The following is a 13,786-nucleotide window of genomic DNA, read 5'->3' as shown; positions in this document are numbered from 1 at the left end:
TTGGCCACATCTCCGAGGACTCCCTAACCTCCCTCAAAATTTCCCAGCTTTATAAACGCAACGAGTGCCTCTGTGAACTCTCACAGCTCCATCATGCTTCTATACAGATTCGTAATTTATTAACTTTATCGTCTAATTCAGGGCCAGTTGCTAAAACATGTAAACTCAAACCCTCCACATACAAAAACAGGACTCCAGGATGACCGCACTGACGTCAGACGTCAGCCTCCCGCAGGTTCTAATGACTGACGTCGTTTCCATGGCGCGTGCGTTAAATTGAGTGGGGTTTTTTTTAGCATTTTTCAAACCAAAATTGCCCAAAATTGAAGTTTCTAAAGTTTGACATATTTCACCTGAAATGTTCACACTCATGAAATCTTCCTCACTTTAAAGTAATAAAAGGCCAGTCTAAGGTGTATTTGTTTGCTTAAATATTCTATTATACTTATTAGCTTACTAAGCTTTACCATAGAGCTCATCCAGAATACGGGTGACACCAATGGAGAGCAGGTACTGCTCACGCCGTACTCCGCCGGAGCTCATTTTTGGGGTGTTTGAATCCTCGTTTCAAGCACTAGTTTTAAAACTTTGGAAACAAACAGATTTTCACAGCGCTATTAAACAAACCTCCTGCTCGCACTCTCATGTGAAAACCAAATTCGAACGTTGGCTTCTGCTTTTATACCTGCCGCGCTACACGTCATCCTCGTCACCTTGACTCCCAGGGTCACGCAGGCGACGCGGAGTGATTCAGAATAAGTTTCCTATAATTATCAGATTTTTAAAAATAAGAATTCTCATTTAGTTTCGCAGTTTCTAATCATAAGTATTTTAATTATTGAATTATTGTAATATGTAATGTGTTTTTTGATCATGAATTCGTCTCTTTATAAACAACAAGTAGGCCTACAGTGATTTATGCGCAATTTTTGAGGACTCTGACTTTAAACTATTTTACAAACGCGAATTTGAAACTTGAATAAATAGCGATCCCTTGAGCTTTTACAATAGCCTATGAAGGTTAGTATTTAAGCTCAATAAGCTGCTGCATTTATAACATTTGTATTGGAAATTTATCTCCGTAAGCACAAAAATAAATCCATAATAAAAGAAATTTTACCGTTGAAGGAACTTCAGTGTTGATCGTAGGTCCACATGGTAATGCATGTAAAAGTAGTAGTAACTGTTGTGTGCCCACCTTATTACTGAATTAGGCAGAGCACGCTGAATTAAATCAGGACATAAAGCACGGTCTTTCTCTTGCTTTATTGAATGCTGTCGATCTGACAACTAGCCATGTAACGGGCCTCCTTCGGACCACCACATCCAGTTTAAAAGTCATCACATTAAGACAGCCATATATCATTACCTACATGACATCCCCCTTTCCCTTAGATTAAAATTTTTAAGACTAAAGTTTGAATGTCATTTTTTTTCTTTAACATTGAACATTCTTTCTTGTCTTACTTTCGAACAATTATATTATCTAACTGCCTCACCACACACACTGTAAAAAAAATTCAGTAAAGATACAGTACAATCTACTGTATACACGTGAAGGAATTTTCCGTATTAGTCATTTACAGGTATTTTTCTGTATTTCTCAATTACTGCAATGCATTGTGGGAAAAAGAACCTGAAAAGGAGGGAAAAGTAAGCGCAAGAGCAGCCATTAGGCTTCTTTCAGGCTTCATCTGGATTTTGGACTCTGAAGTTGGAGAAACTGCCTTCAAATTTCTGTGGTAAGTATTAAAACTCATGTTTCCTTTTATTAAAATATTTTTTTATTCAGAAAGAATTGTTAATTCTTTCTAAATTGTTAATTAATGCCACGATCGCAATTCTTTTGCGATCGTGGCTCAAGAGTTGGGTGTTCGTCTTGTAATCGGAAGGTTGCCGGTTCGAGCCCCAGCTCGGACAGTCTCGGTCGTTGTGTTCTTGGGCAAGACGCTTCACCTACCGCCTACTGGTGATGGCCAGAGGGGCCGATGGCGCAATATGGCAGCCTCGCTTCTGTCAGTCTGCCCCGGGGCAGCTGTGGCTGCAACTGTAGCTGCCTCCACCAGTGTGTGAATGTGAGAGTGAATGAATAGTGGTATTGTAAAGCGCTTTGAGGGGTCCCGAAAAGCGCTATATAAATGCAATCCATTATTATTATTAATTTATTTGTTAACTGGTTTCGGCTGTCTCCAGACAAGTCAGGAATATTTTGCTGACTCAGTTTTTAAAATAATTGTTATTTAGGTTTAACAAAAGAAGCTTCCCATTTTAGTTAATGTTAAAATAATCTTTACTGTGATACCACCAGTTTTGCCCTTCAGTGGCTGAACCAGTTTTCATAAATATTATAGTTAGCTGTCTGTGTCTCTCCAACACGTTCTCACTCCCAACTCGTCAAACGTGTGACGCATGGTCAGGCTCCCTCTGCTGCACTTATGGACGCGCAGGGTACCCCCCTCGCGTCGGGAATTGACGTGAAGGGTCCTCCGATTGAAGAGATTGCCGCGGAAGAGCCTGTTGTCCGTATATTTATATATTTCCGAAATCACTTTGTAGTGACGTATACTGAACACAATAAATTATATAATGTAAACAACTACCTGAAAAACAGGTAGAACAATACTTTTGTATCGTTTATTGCATTTACGGAGGGAGTGATGTATGCTGGGTAATGGCACAGCTAGCTACTGGGTGACTTTATTCACCCGCTTCGGCTGTTATCAGTCCATACAATGGGCGTTATTAGCACAGATCAGTCCCATAGATATGGGCCATCTCCTGCTAGATTGTTCAGAAGGTTGTTATCATCCATCCAGATGGAGGATCACTAACAGCAGCGTGGGAAGACTCCAGAATCCACTCTGGCTGGAATCCGGTGGGTACAGCAGTGTGTACAGGTAAGACCATTTAAACGGACAGCATTTATAGAATGACTATTAAAAGTCAGCGAGTGTCAATAATGTTAATGTGGTTATGTTAGTAATACACCGAGTGCTAATATAACAGCTTTAAGATGCATTTGTAGATATTATTACTGTTTTACCGTCTTTATGGTGCTAGCTTAAAGTTACGGTGTAAACGTTAGCTTATATTGGAGTAAAGCTGTTACTGGTTAAACGATGTTAGCACAGAAATATTAGCTTCTGTCATGACTGATGAAGTTACTAGTTAATAAAGTTTCCAGTAAAGTGTTTAATCGCAGCCACAGACTGACAGCAAATATCTCGATTAGCTTCAGTGCATCTGTAATAAATATGTGCAAGTTTCAGTGCTTCGTTTAAACTGTATGATACTTATACTGACCCAGGGTCAGTGTAAAATACAATCCTAGCTGTGTGAACAAAGCCTGGCTCCTTTAATCCTGCATGACAAACCTCAGGATGCAGGTTATTATTACTCTTTCCTGCTGGCACACCTGTCACACCTGAGAGTCAGCTAGAAACTTACAGTGACGTGGACATCATGCAAAGACTGCCAGACTCTGTAATACTGCAAATGATCAGTGACTCAAGTTAACACTAAACTTTAAACGGCACCTCTGTGTCTCTGTGTGCTGAACATTTAGGATTGAGTCAGGCTGCATCAGCTGAAGCTGTTATTTGTATATATCAGTATTTTTTATTCAGGTGTGGGGAAAATACGTAAGACTGCAGTGAAGCGATGCACCAGATGAATCCCTGGCCAAAGGTATCGTACTTAAATCAGACTACTGATCCAGCCACATCAGCCTTTTGTGAGGTCTGTTTAAAGTTGACTAAAAGTCAACTGCAGGTTCCTGAGAGGTGGACTGTGAACACAGAAACATATGTTCATACATACAGCTGCAGCAAACTTACATTAATTTTAAATAGATTTGTTACTCTGATGTCTGTCTCTGTGTTAGTCCTCTGACAGACTGGTGACCTGTCCAGGTGTGCTCTACCTATGACTACTGGGACAGGCTCTAGCCTCTGTAATAGAAATTTTCTGTTATTCTCATTTAAAGTATTTAAGTGCTTATGCATATGCTTAGTTGTGACACTGTTACTGTTCAGGGAAAGTTTCTAAAACTAGATGAACTTACTTCAGCGTCAGCAGTTTGAGAAAACAACTCCCTTTACAGGTGGTGATAAGGCCACAAAACAGCACAACCATTGATCCGTTAGGTTTCATAGTGAGGCGCGTGAAGTGTGGTGTGATCAGTTTAACATCCTCTTCCTTGGAATGCATAAAGGAGGAGGAGCACGACCTCTGTGGCAGCGCTGACATGACTGAACTGTGATGTTTGATGTGTGTTGGCGCAGTAATAAATAGCTTGATCACAGCTCTTTCTGTGTTGCAGACTTTATTTAAAAAATTCCACAACACACCCCCCCCCCTCCCACTGTGAACCTGAATTGAATATTCAGAAGACATTTGTTTAAGTAGTTCTACAAATCTGAGCTGTTGGTGTGTCCTTGGATTGTGTGGTAATAATATTAGAGCCTGCAATCTTTCTTACTGAATCTCTACTATGAGTCATGTTACCTGAGATTAATTCTATGTTTACCTGTCAGCCTGGACGAATGTGCTGTGTGAAGGAAATTAAATTAAATCAGATCTGAACTGCGTACATTTGAGGAACCTGTTCATATTTAATTGAAATATGAACCAGTGATTTTTTTGATTGCTGATTCCAAGAGAGTCTTTGTGGAAATCCTGTTTGGCTTTTTGTCATTTTAATTCTCTTCTCTGTTTTCCAGAACAGTTCTCCACAGTCGCTGTCCACATGGGTCAGTGGGACCAAGAAGCACTCTGCTAATGTGGGACTCTGACCAGCAACATCCAGCAGGACCCAGACAGCGTTTTCTATCTCCCAGCTGGAGTTTTTATTTGTCTGTGACTTGAGAGTCAGATTTTTGTTGAGCTTCACACTCGCAGAGGTAAGTCAGTTTGCAGAGATCCCTCCCACCCTGGCTTTTATGTGCTGGATTTCTTATCTGAAACAGTAATATTTCAGTGACTGCTGCTTATACCACAGGTTAATACACTCTACTGATCCCTGATGGGAGAATCATCAATTTTGGCAACAAAGAAGCCTGGTGGATGTTTGTTTGCAGTCTGATGATGGGACATCATGCTCTGCATCGTCAAAGTTTGCCTCCTCATTATTATTCATACCCAGTAATGTGAAGTATGCTCATATCTACTATAACTGAACCAACCTGGTGCTCTTCATTGAGTCTGAATGTTGGATGTTGTGTATCTCGTGTTCTCTGGGCTTTGTTGTCCTCAGTCTTTTCGCAGGATCAGAAAACAAAACCAGGAGGCGCGTAAATGTTTCTTCTCCATGATGTTTCTTCAAATGTTTCTTCTGGATGATGATAAGACTGACACGGGATGCCACCTTTGGTCTTGTGATGAAGCAAAGCTCAGGAAGAAGTGGGATTAAATGGTACCCACATGTTGAGAAGGATGTACAGGGGCACCTGCAGCCAAATCCAAGCCTCAGGTTAGTTGTAGTTGCAGAACACTACAGGACTGAGACAGCTGAGGCATCAAATGTTTGATTAAATGGATGAAAAAGAGAAGTTTCTTCCCTATAATTATCACTTCTTAAAATCTGTAGCAACTTCAAGTCTGTCAGCGTGCTGAGCATGCTCAGAATGTGACAATATATTTTTGTTCAACATTTAATTTCTTTCAGTTGCAATTGTTAAATGAAAAAAACATATATTCTTATAATTTAGCAAACTAATTTATCAAAAAAATATATATACATATATCTGTATTAGTTTTAGTAAATTAATTTGACACCTGTATTGAAAATACCATATTGTATTCATACAGAATCAGTTTGGTATCATTGTTTGTCTGATTGTTGAAACTAAGAGCTGCTTTGATCTGTTTGGATCTAAAGTATCCAAAGTTGAGCTCTGATGTTTCTTCACCCCTGTGTGTGTGATATGTGATTCCTACATGCTGGCAGAGCAGCAGTTTGTGCTCACAGATGGTGACGGTGTGGAGAGACGGTGGTGTTTCCTCAGAAGAACCAGCAGAGTCACAACAGACACCAGTCCATCACCACCTTGACTTGCTGACTGATGTTCGTCTGCACTGCACAGAGGAAATCAGCTGACCAAGGTTTGTCCAGTGACGTGTTATGAATGTATATTTGTTTTATGCTTACAGTTATGTTTTTCTTGACAGAGGCTCTGCAGAGGTTAGACAAAGCAGAGAAAACATGTGCTTTACATTTTACTGTGATTTATTGAGATATTTGTTGCCTGAAGTTCAGCAGGAATGGAGAAATAGAATCAAAGGGAGATGTTTTTGCTGTTTTTGTAATGATGTAAGTAAATCTTCAATATTATTTATTTGCTTGGTTATATTAGGAGTGTTTCTGAGTGAGGGGGAGAGGAGTCATCATCCAGGTAAAGTGACGTAGATCAGTGGATACACTTGTCTCCCCTTTAAAGGAGACGATCCAAGTCATCCTTAAATGTTAGTGCTTTCAAATACACAAACATTTTTAAAGGACAAAAATGAACATCCAACTTTGACTGTAACACAAAATAAATCTTTGCATGTGTGTTTTCAAACTCTCAGATGGGCAGCATATCAGTCTTGGACTGTCTAACCTGCAGCACTGAATGACCACCACACATGAGCATGTTCCTGCAACATTCAGCATCTGATCCTTCATCTGTGTGCTTCTGCTTTTGGTAAGTAGAGTTACCCAACTCCAGTAACTCTAAACACATGCCATCCATTTCTAACGACCTGGTTACTTCCTGTCAGTTACTTTAGAAACCATGTGGTCACCTGACCTAACACTGTTTCTTCTTCTTCCCCTTAATGTTCAAGTGTCACATGTCAAACAGCTGGAGAGGAAACTACACCAGTGTACTGGGATGTTTCAGCAACACGTGCCAGATGCTGTTCCTTCATGGTGACATCACCAGAGACAGCCACGCCCACCTCAGGACCTCGCCATTGATCATGATGATTATAATGATGACAGCAAGCGGAACTAAGACTGTAAAAATCCACGACCAGAACGTTTCTTTCTAATTATGAATGAATACTGAGAGCCTCTTTCTGTGTTTTGTCTGTTTTTGTTTTTTACCTCATTTGTTACTAACAAAGTTCACAAACTCACACAGTTTACATTCTGTATGTTTCCATCTTTACCAGCCACACTCTTAACTGCATTTAAGAAAATAATCCTTAGAAATCGTCGTTTTTCTCTTTTGTAATTGATGATAATTCAGTGAATATACTGCGCTGCTTCCTTTTATTGTGTCACACATTGCTTTATGTTTTTCAGTGTCCAGTTATTTTTTACTGCTGTTTGAATTCTCTGTATGTTTGACCCTGTAGACTGTTTGATGGACTGCTTGTCTTCCTGTTTGTAACCGCCGCCTGTTTTTGACTAAAGATTTGGATTTCTGACTTCAACACAGCCTCTGCGTGTCCTCCCTTTGTGTCCTCTTCCTCTGTGAACGTGTTGCATGTGTCACAGATTCATTTTATTAACAGCTTTCCCACAGTGAGTTGCATCAGCATTCATTCACAGCACATTTCAGAAGGATTCAGATTAATACAGTGATCTTACAGTCAGAATGATCCTGACAGAATGCCACTGTAAATGATCTTTCATCAGGTAAATTTTAAAGTTCAGGGGCAGGAGTTATGAAGACTCATACTGGCATTAGGACTAATAATATGTACTTACAAAGTCAAAGTTTTTTAATTATGCTAGAATATTGGAAGATAATCAACTTTTAGTGTTTTCCGCATATTAATTATTCTGAAATAGAGACGGTGACCCTAACTGTACAGAAGCACTAAACAACTGACAATCTAACAGACATCATTGGCCTGAGCCGTCATGCACAGTGAGTCTGATCCTTTGCTGTGAGAGTCTGACAAGCATGTTTCTGGTCAGTTTGGAAGAAATAATATCACAATGTTGATCTTTTTTCCAATGTTCCTTCTCTTTTACAACATAAACTGTGATCAAAGGTACTTATGTTCACAGCATGTAATAATACTGACAGTCCAGGGCATTGTGGTCTGTTGAGCTAGGGTTAGGGTTAGGGTTAGCAATTCAGACATATGTAATCAATATTAAACGATCGGACGTGGGCCACTGTCCGCAGTGTTGGGAAATCCATACCAGGCTGGAACGAGTCAAGGTAGGTGAGCATCCACGAGAAGACACAGCAGATGCATCCTACTAATACTGACAGGACCAGGAGACTCCAGAAACCGAGCATCTTCTCTTCAGTGCCATCCTCTCCTGTCACCCTCTCTGCCCGCAGCTCTTTGAGTATGGGTTAGATAAGGGCGCAGAGAAACCCTTATTACTAATTCGTATTATAATTCAATTTTCATGAAATATTCATATTCAGTATCGGTCCTTTTATATTATAACCACGTATCCACCCAGGCTCATGGTGGGGCAGGGCTCTGTCCTGGGATGCTTGAGTACAAGGTAATGTACACCCTGACAGTCTAACTGTAAGCAACAGTCTAAATGTAAAGTGCATTCTAAAGTCCTCTTCAATAAATCATATGCAAAGAGTCATTCAGGACTGTAAAACGTGACCTACAGAACCCAGAGTCTTCATCATTAAATCTCTGGTTGCTTCATTTTTCTATCCTATATCAGATACTTTAAGGTTAGGTTAGGTAAACTTGCATTCTCATGGTGAGGCAAAGTGCTTTATGTGTGTGTGTGCGTGTCATGAACGGCTATAAAAGGCCTATAATTAAAGAACAAAGCGGGTTTGAGTTCGAGTTACGGCAGACTGTCACTACTTGTAAATGGAACGCAGCCTTCCTACGGCGGACAGCTAATAACAGGAATCGGACGCGGTCCAGCCAAGTCCACAGCAACCACCATAGCAACCGCCTAGCATGACCTTAAAAACATTTTCTGTCTTCATAACTATCAAACACGTGAAATGATTTGCAAAGTGTGAAAGTGTTACAGCTGCAGAGAGCTATGGCGGTATCTTTGGAAGCTGTTTACATAGCTAATAATATACGATGTAACCATGGAGACAGTCAGTCACGTGAGCTAGCGGTGCATGTTTACTACAGTGAATAAGGTGATTGTGTGCACAGCGTCCACACGCGTAAAGACATTACTTCAATATTGTTTTATATTTGCCTTCTGTTGACCATCACCTCAGGTTCACCATTACAGTTTCAGCAGACAGATGCACACTGTCTAAATATGAACACATTCAAAAACTCATGTCTCAGAAATAAGCACAGCTGTTCATGTTTGTCATTAGAGTTTTATTTGTAAGAAAATTATGAACTTCATATTGTGCATCAAATAAAAGAACATTTCACAACTCTGAGTCAACAGAAACAGGTAACAGAAATGTCTCTAATGTAGACATGTACAGTGTAGTGTAAGCATTAAAAGATCATAAAGGAAAAACTAACATTTATGTGAAACTAATTGTAATAAAAAATGAACAGGTGGTTTATAGATGTAAAAGAAAGAATCTGACAACAACACTTTTTTGGTCTAAGTGATCAAAGTAGAAAACAGAACTGATGTTCAAGAACAAACCGTAGCTGCACTAATATTACACATCTCCATTGTTGTGGTGAACAGACATGTTGCTTTTAAAACCACATGCAGTGTGTGACCGTGACTGTTCACTGAGACCATAAACGCCACTTTGCTGAAGCCTTCGCCTTCTTCTTCTTCTTCTTCTTCTTCTTCTAAATTGGAAGCAGAAGGAGCACGAGCTGCTTTGATCTACTGAAAGGAAAAAGCAGAACATCTGAGCTGAAACCATTAAGACAGGAACAAATTCAATGCAGTGTCTCAGGTGGCTTAGCCTGTTACAACTGTTGATACAAGCTAAATATGGTTAACACACAGTGTCAGGGAGCTCCAGTGTGGGAACTAGTGGCTTTAGGTTTGTAGTCATTTAACTTTCATCCATTCATTCATTTAATTCAGGAGGAAGAAATGTCAGGTTGGTGCAGGCTGGTTACATGCATTTGGTCCCATGCTGTCTTTAATTAAATGACTTGGTTCATTTTATGGCTGGGCTGTATGTGGGGTTATATCATGTTATTTGGGCAGGACTACCTGTCCCCTGTTAGGCTTAGAAAGTTTCTCCATAAGTAGAGTTTCTAACTCTTCTAGCACATCTGTGGCTGACAGCTTTTTGGTGGCTCTTTTTACCCCACACTGGTTGTGAGTGTGTAAATAGCCCCACTAGTTCTTTTGGGTTGCAGTTAACTTGGGAGGAAGGGGTAGGTCTGCCATGACTAGATGAATAACAATTATCTGGGATACATAAATTTCATAATGCATGCATATATCTCTATAAACCTGCCTGAGGGCTGCCATTTTTTACATTCAGTTATTTCTTTGTTGAATCTAAATAATGAATGTGTTACAGTTAGACTGACACTGGTCAGTGTAAATGGCTCATTGGGACACAGAAACCTTTAAATTAAACCCCATCACCTGATATCGAGTGTCAAACAATATCAGAGCTGTAAAAGCTGTTTACAGTCAGAATTTATAAAACTATGATTGTAAATAAATTCAAACAAGTGAGCTTTTCTCTTTGTGCTGAACATCAACACTGTGATTTCTTAGACTGTAAGCTTTACTTTAGCACAACCACTTGTAGAAGCCGTCACTCCAAATGTCTTTGATAACAAGACAAAAATACCTTTTCAGTCCACGGCCTGAAGTTCTTCTCCGACATCTTCTGCCATCAGCTTTGTCTGCTGGTTTGAAGACAATAAACCACAAAAAGATGATTTAGTCACTTTGTCTGCGTCATGCAGCTCGAATGTGTCGTGTAACGATGTTGAATAGCCGTCGTTATCCCTCTGCTGTGTCAGTAGGATTGTACTGTACAGCATCTCATTGATATGTGAGGAATGCTAATGTAACACGATAACAGACTTACATCATTAAAATATAAAGGACAGGAGATATTTAGATATTTTTTATATTTATATTACATTTTATAGCTGACGGATTTTACTAAATAGATAGAATTTACTAAATAGCTGGATGAACATGAAAAATATGTCTATAATAACAAATGACCATGAGAGCCAGTAGAATTAATTCAGCTGGACACTCAAAAGACGTCCTTAAATGCTCTTTAAGTGGCAGAACAGATGAACAAACAGTTAATCGCTTACTTGAGATGAAATCTGCTCAGCTACTTTGAAAACAGCTTCTAACTGGTTCCTCCTTTAACAGGATGACTGCTCAGGGGTAAGGCCATCATGCAGTCCAGCAACCTTTATGGTTCTGCTTTGATTCACCAGGAACTATTAGGGAAACCTTCCAGCGCCTCCTGTGAAAGACACAGGCATAAACACACAAACATTTATTAACATGTTCCACAGTGTTCCAGTTTGATTTTCTTATCCTGTGGACAACAACGTACATGGATGCAGGTTTATTGTTAACTTTTGTAAGGTTTATTTAGTGAACATATCCAGCTGCAGCTCCACTGTGATCCTGAACTGGATAAGCACTTAAGAAAATGTGTCAATAAATGGACAAACATCAACTTACTATATTTATCCAAACAGACGGGACCAATAATGCTTCACTGAGTCAGAGACTTTAACGTCTCTTCTATGTAAGAATGTCTCGTGCTGATATACCTGCAAACTTGACAACAAAGGTTTTTCAGACTACATGTAGCTGTCCTCTATGTCAGCTCACACATTTACATTTATGTCACACTTATTTCTGCTTTCCCATTTTATAATTATTACTTACATTTTGATTATAAACCTTGAGTTTGTAAATGATCAGATTACATAATTGGAATACAATGTATCCAATTCAGGGTTGCAGGAGGATGAAGCCTATCCCAGCTGATACAGGACAAAGACAGGCTGCCAGTTTATCGCAGGGCTAACACAATATGTGTAACAGAAAATCCACTTAAATGTTTGATATTTCTTATAATAATCATAATTATGACTATTATTTAAAGGTTTCTTTATAAATACATTTTGATTTTTAATAACCTCTAAAATATAAACCTGAGCCGTTTCAGATTCTGACCTCTGACCTCACTGCAGCTCCCTCTTTGGAAGTACGTCTGCTTCTTGTCTACCCCCAGTGTTGACCGCCTGCCCTTGATATCACGTACTGTACCTGAGGAACAAAAAAGGACAAACACTTGCCTTCATTTAAGAAGTACATTCATACAGAGGTAATCTATGGAAACACACTAGTTCAACCTTTGGGAGGAATCAGTTCCTGTGAAACATTTCTGTAAATGAACATCATGTGGAGAATGAATGAAATGAGTTCTTCGGGTGACTCAGCAGTCCCACACTGACAAATGAAATCTAGTTAAACTATTAAGCATATTTGCTCTTCTGAAATCTGTGTTAAACAACAACAAACATAAATTAGTAACAAAAATACAGCTGAGTAGAGGCTTTACAAACCACCAGCAGCCATAATGCTAAGTTTTAATCTTCAAATGTTTCTGAGCCGTCTTCAACCTGCTTTTAACACATTAAAGTCCCACAGTCAATGCAGCCTGACTCAATCCTAGATGTTCAGCACACAGAGACACAGAGGTACCGTTTAAAGTTTAGTGTTAACTTGAGTCACTGATCATTTGCAGTATTACAGAGTCTGGCAGTCTTTGCATGATGTCCACGTCACTGTAAGTTTCTAGCTGACTCTCAGGTGTGACAGGTGTGCCAGCAGGAAAGAGTAATAATAACCTGCATCCTGAGGTTTGTCATGCAGGATTAAAGCAGCCAGGCTTTGTTCACACAGCTAGGATTGTATTTTACACTGACCCTGGGTCAGTATAAGTATCATACAGTTTAAACGAAGCACTGAAACTTGCACATATTTATTACAGATGCACTGAAGCTAATCGAGATATTTGCTGTCAGTCTGTGGCTGCGATTAAACACTTTACTGGAAACTTTATTAACTAGTAACTTCATCAGTCATGACAGAAGCTAATATTTCTGTGCTAACATCGTTTAACCAGTAACAGCTTTACTCCAATATAAGCTAACGTTTACACCGTAACTTTAAGCTAGCACCATAAAGACGGTAAAACAGTAATAACATCTACAAATGCATCTTAAAGCTGTTATATTAGCACTCGGTGTATTACTAACATAACCACATTAACATTACTGACACTCGCTGACTTTTAATAGTCATTCTATAAATGCTGTCCGTTTAAATGGTCTTACCTGTACACACTGCTGTATCCACCGGATTCCAGCCAGAGTGGATTCTGGAGTCTTCCACGCTCCTGTTAGTGATCCTCCATCTGGATGGATGAGAACAACCTTCTGAACAATCTAGCAGGAGATGGCCCATATCTATGGGACTGATCTGTGCTAATAACGCCCATTGTATGGACTGATAACAGCCGAAGCGGGTGACTAAAGTCACCCAGTAGCTAGCTGTGCCATTACCCAGCATACATCACTCCCTCCGTAAATGCAATAAACGATACAAAAGTATTGTTCTACCTGTTTTTCAGGTAGTTGTTTACATTATATAATTTATTGTGTTCAGTATACGTCACTACAAAGTGATTTCGGAAATATATAAATATACGGACAACAGGCTCTTCCGCGGCAATCTCTTCAATCGGAGGACCCTTCACGTCAATTCCCGACGCGAGGGGGGTACCCTGCGCGTCCATAAGTGCAGCAGAGGGAGCCTGACCATGCGTCACACGTTTGACGAGTTGGGAGTGAGAACGTGTTGGTCTCTCTGTGTATTACACAGCTGTGATGTGGATAACTGGATAACTGG

General features: G+C 39.7%; 2 long non-coding RNA genes across 8 annotated transcripts; one reads left to right on the top strand and one right to left on the bottom strand.

Annotated features, from left to right (window-relative positions):
- The first annotated feature begins 1,656 nt into the window (after nt 1–1,656).
- LOC143414630 (uncharacterized) lies at nt 1,657–7,419 on the top strand. Of its 6 annotated transcripts, XR_013095283.1 has the most exons (8): nt 1,657–1,742; nt 2,817–2,897; nt 4,722–4,901; nt 5,000–5,470; nt 5,948–6,102; nt 6,354–6,462; nt 6,568–6,683; nt 6,826–7,419. It is a non-coding gene; the product is annotated as an uncharacterized LOC143414630 (long non-coding RNA). The 6 variants fall into 6 exon arrangements; XR_013095282.1 differs by lacking the exons at nt 1,657–1,742; nt 2,817–2,897 and adding an exon at nt 3,054–3,687; XR_013095285.1 differs by lacking the exons at nt 1,657–1,742; nt 2,817–2,897 and having other exon boundaries at nt 4,397–4,901; nt 4,979–5,470.
- A 1,830-nt stretch (nt 7,420–9,249) lies between these two features.
- LOC143414723 (uncharacterized) lies at nt 9,250–13,733 on the bottom strand. 2 transcript variants are annotated; one of them, XR_013095417.1, is made up of 5 exons: nt 13,213–13,733; nt 12,047–12,139; nt 11,164–11,321; nt 10,680–10,737; nt 9,250–9,748 (listed from the first exon to the last, which is right to left on the bottom strand). It is a non-coding gene; the product is annotated as an uncharacterized LOC143414723 (long non-coding RNA). The 2 variants fall into 2 exon arrangements; XR_013095418.1 differs by having other exon boundaries at nt 9,250–9,745.
- Nucleotides 13,734–13,786: the final 53 nt, after the last annotated feature.

This window comes from Maylandia zebra, linkage group LG22 (assembly GCF_041146795.1).
Source record: "Maylandia zebra isolate NMK-2024a linkage group LG22, Mzebra_GT3a, whole genome shotgun sequence".
Lineage (NCBI taxonomy): Eukaryota > Metazoa > Chordata > Actinopteri > Cichliformes > Cichlidae > Maylandia > Maylandia zebra.
The sequence above is the reverse complement of the archived record's forward strand: the minus strand, read 5'-3'. Positions and strand labels throughout refer to the sequence as shown.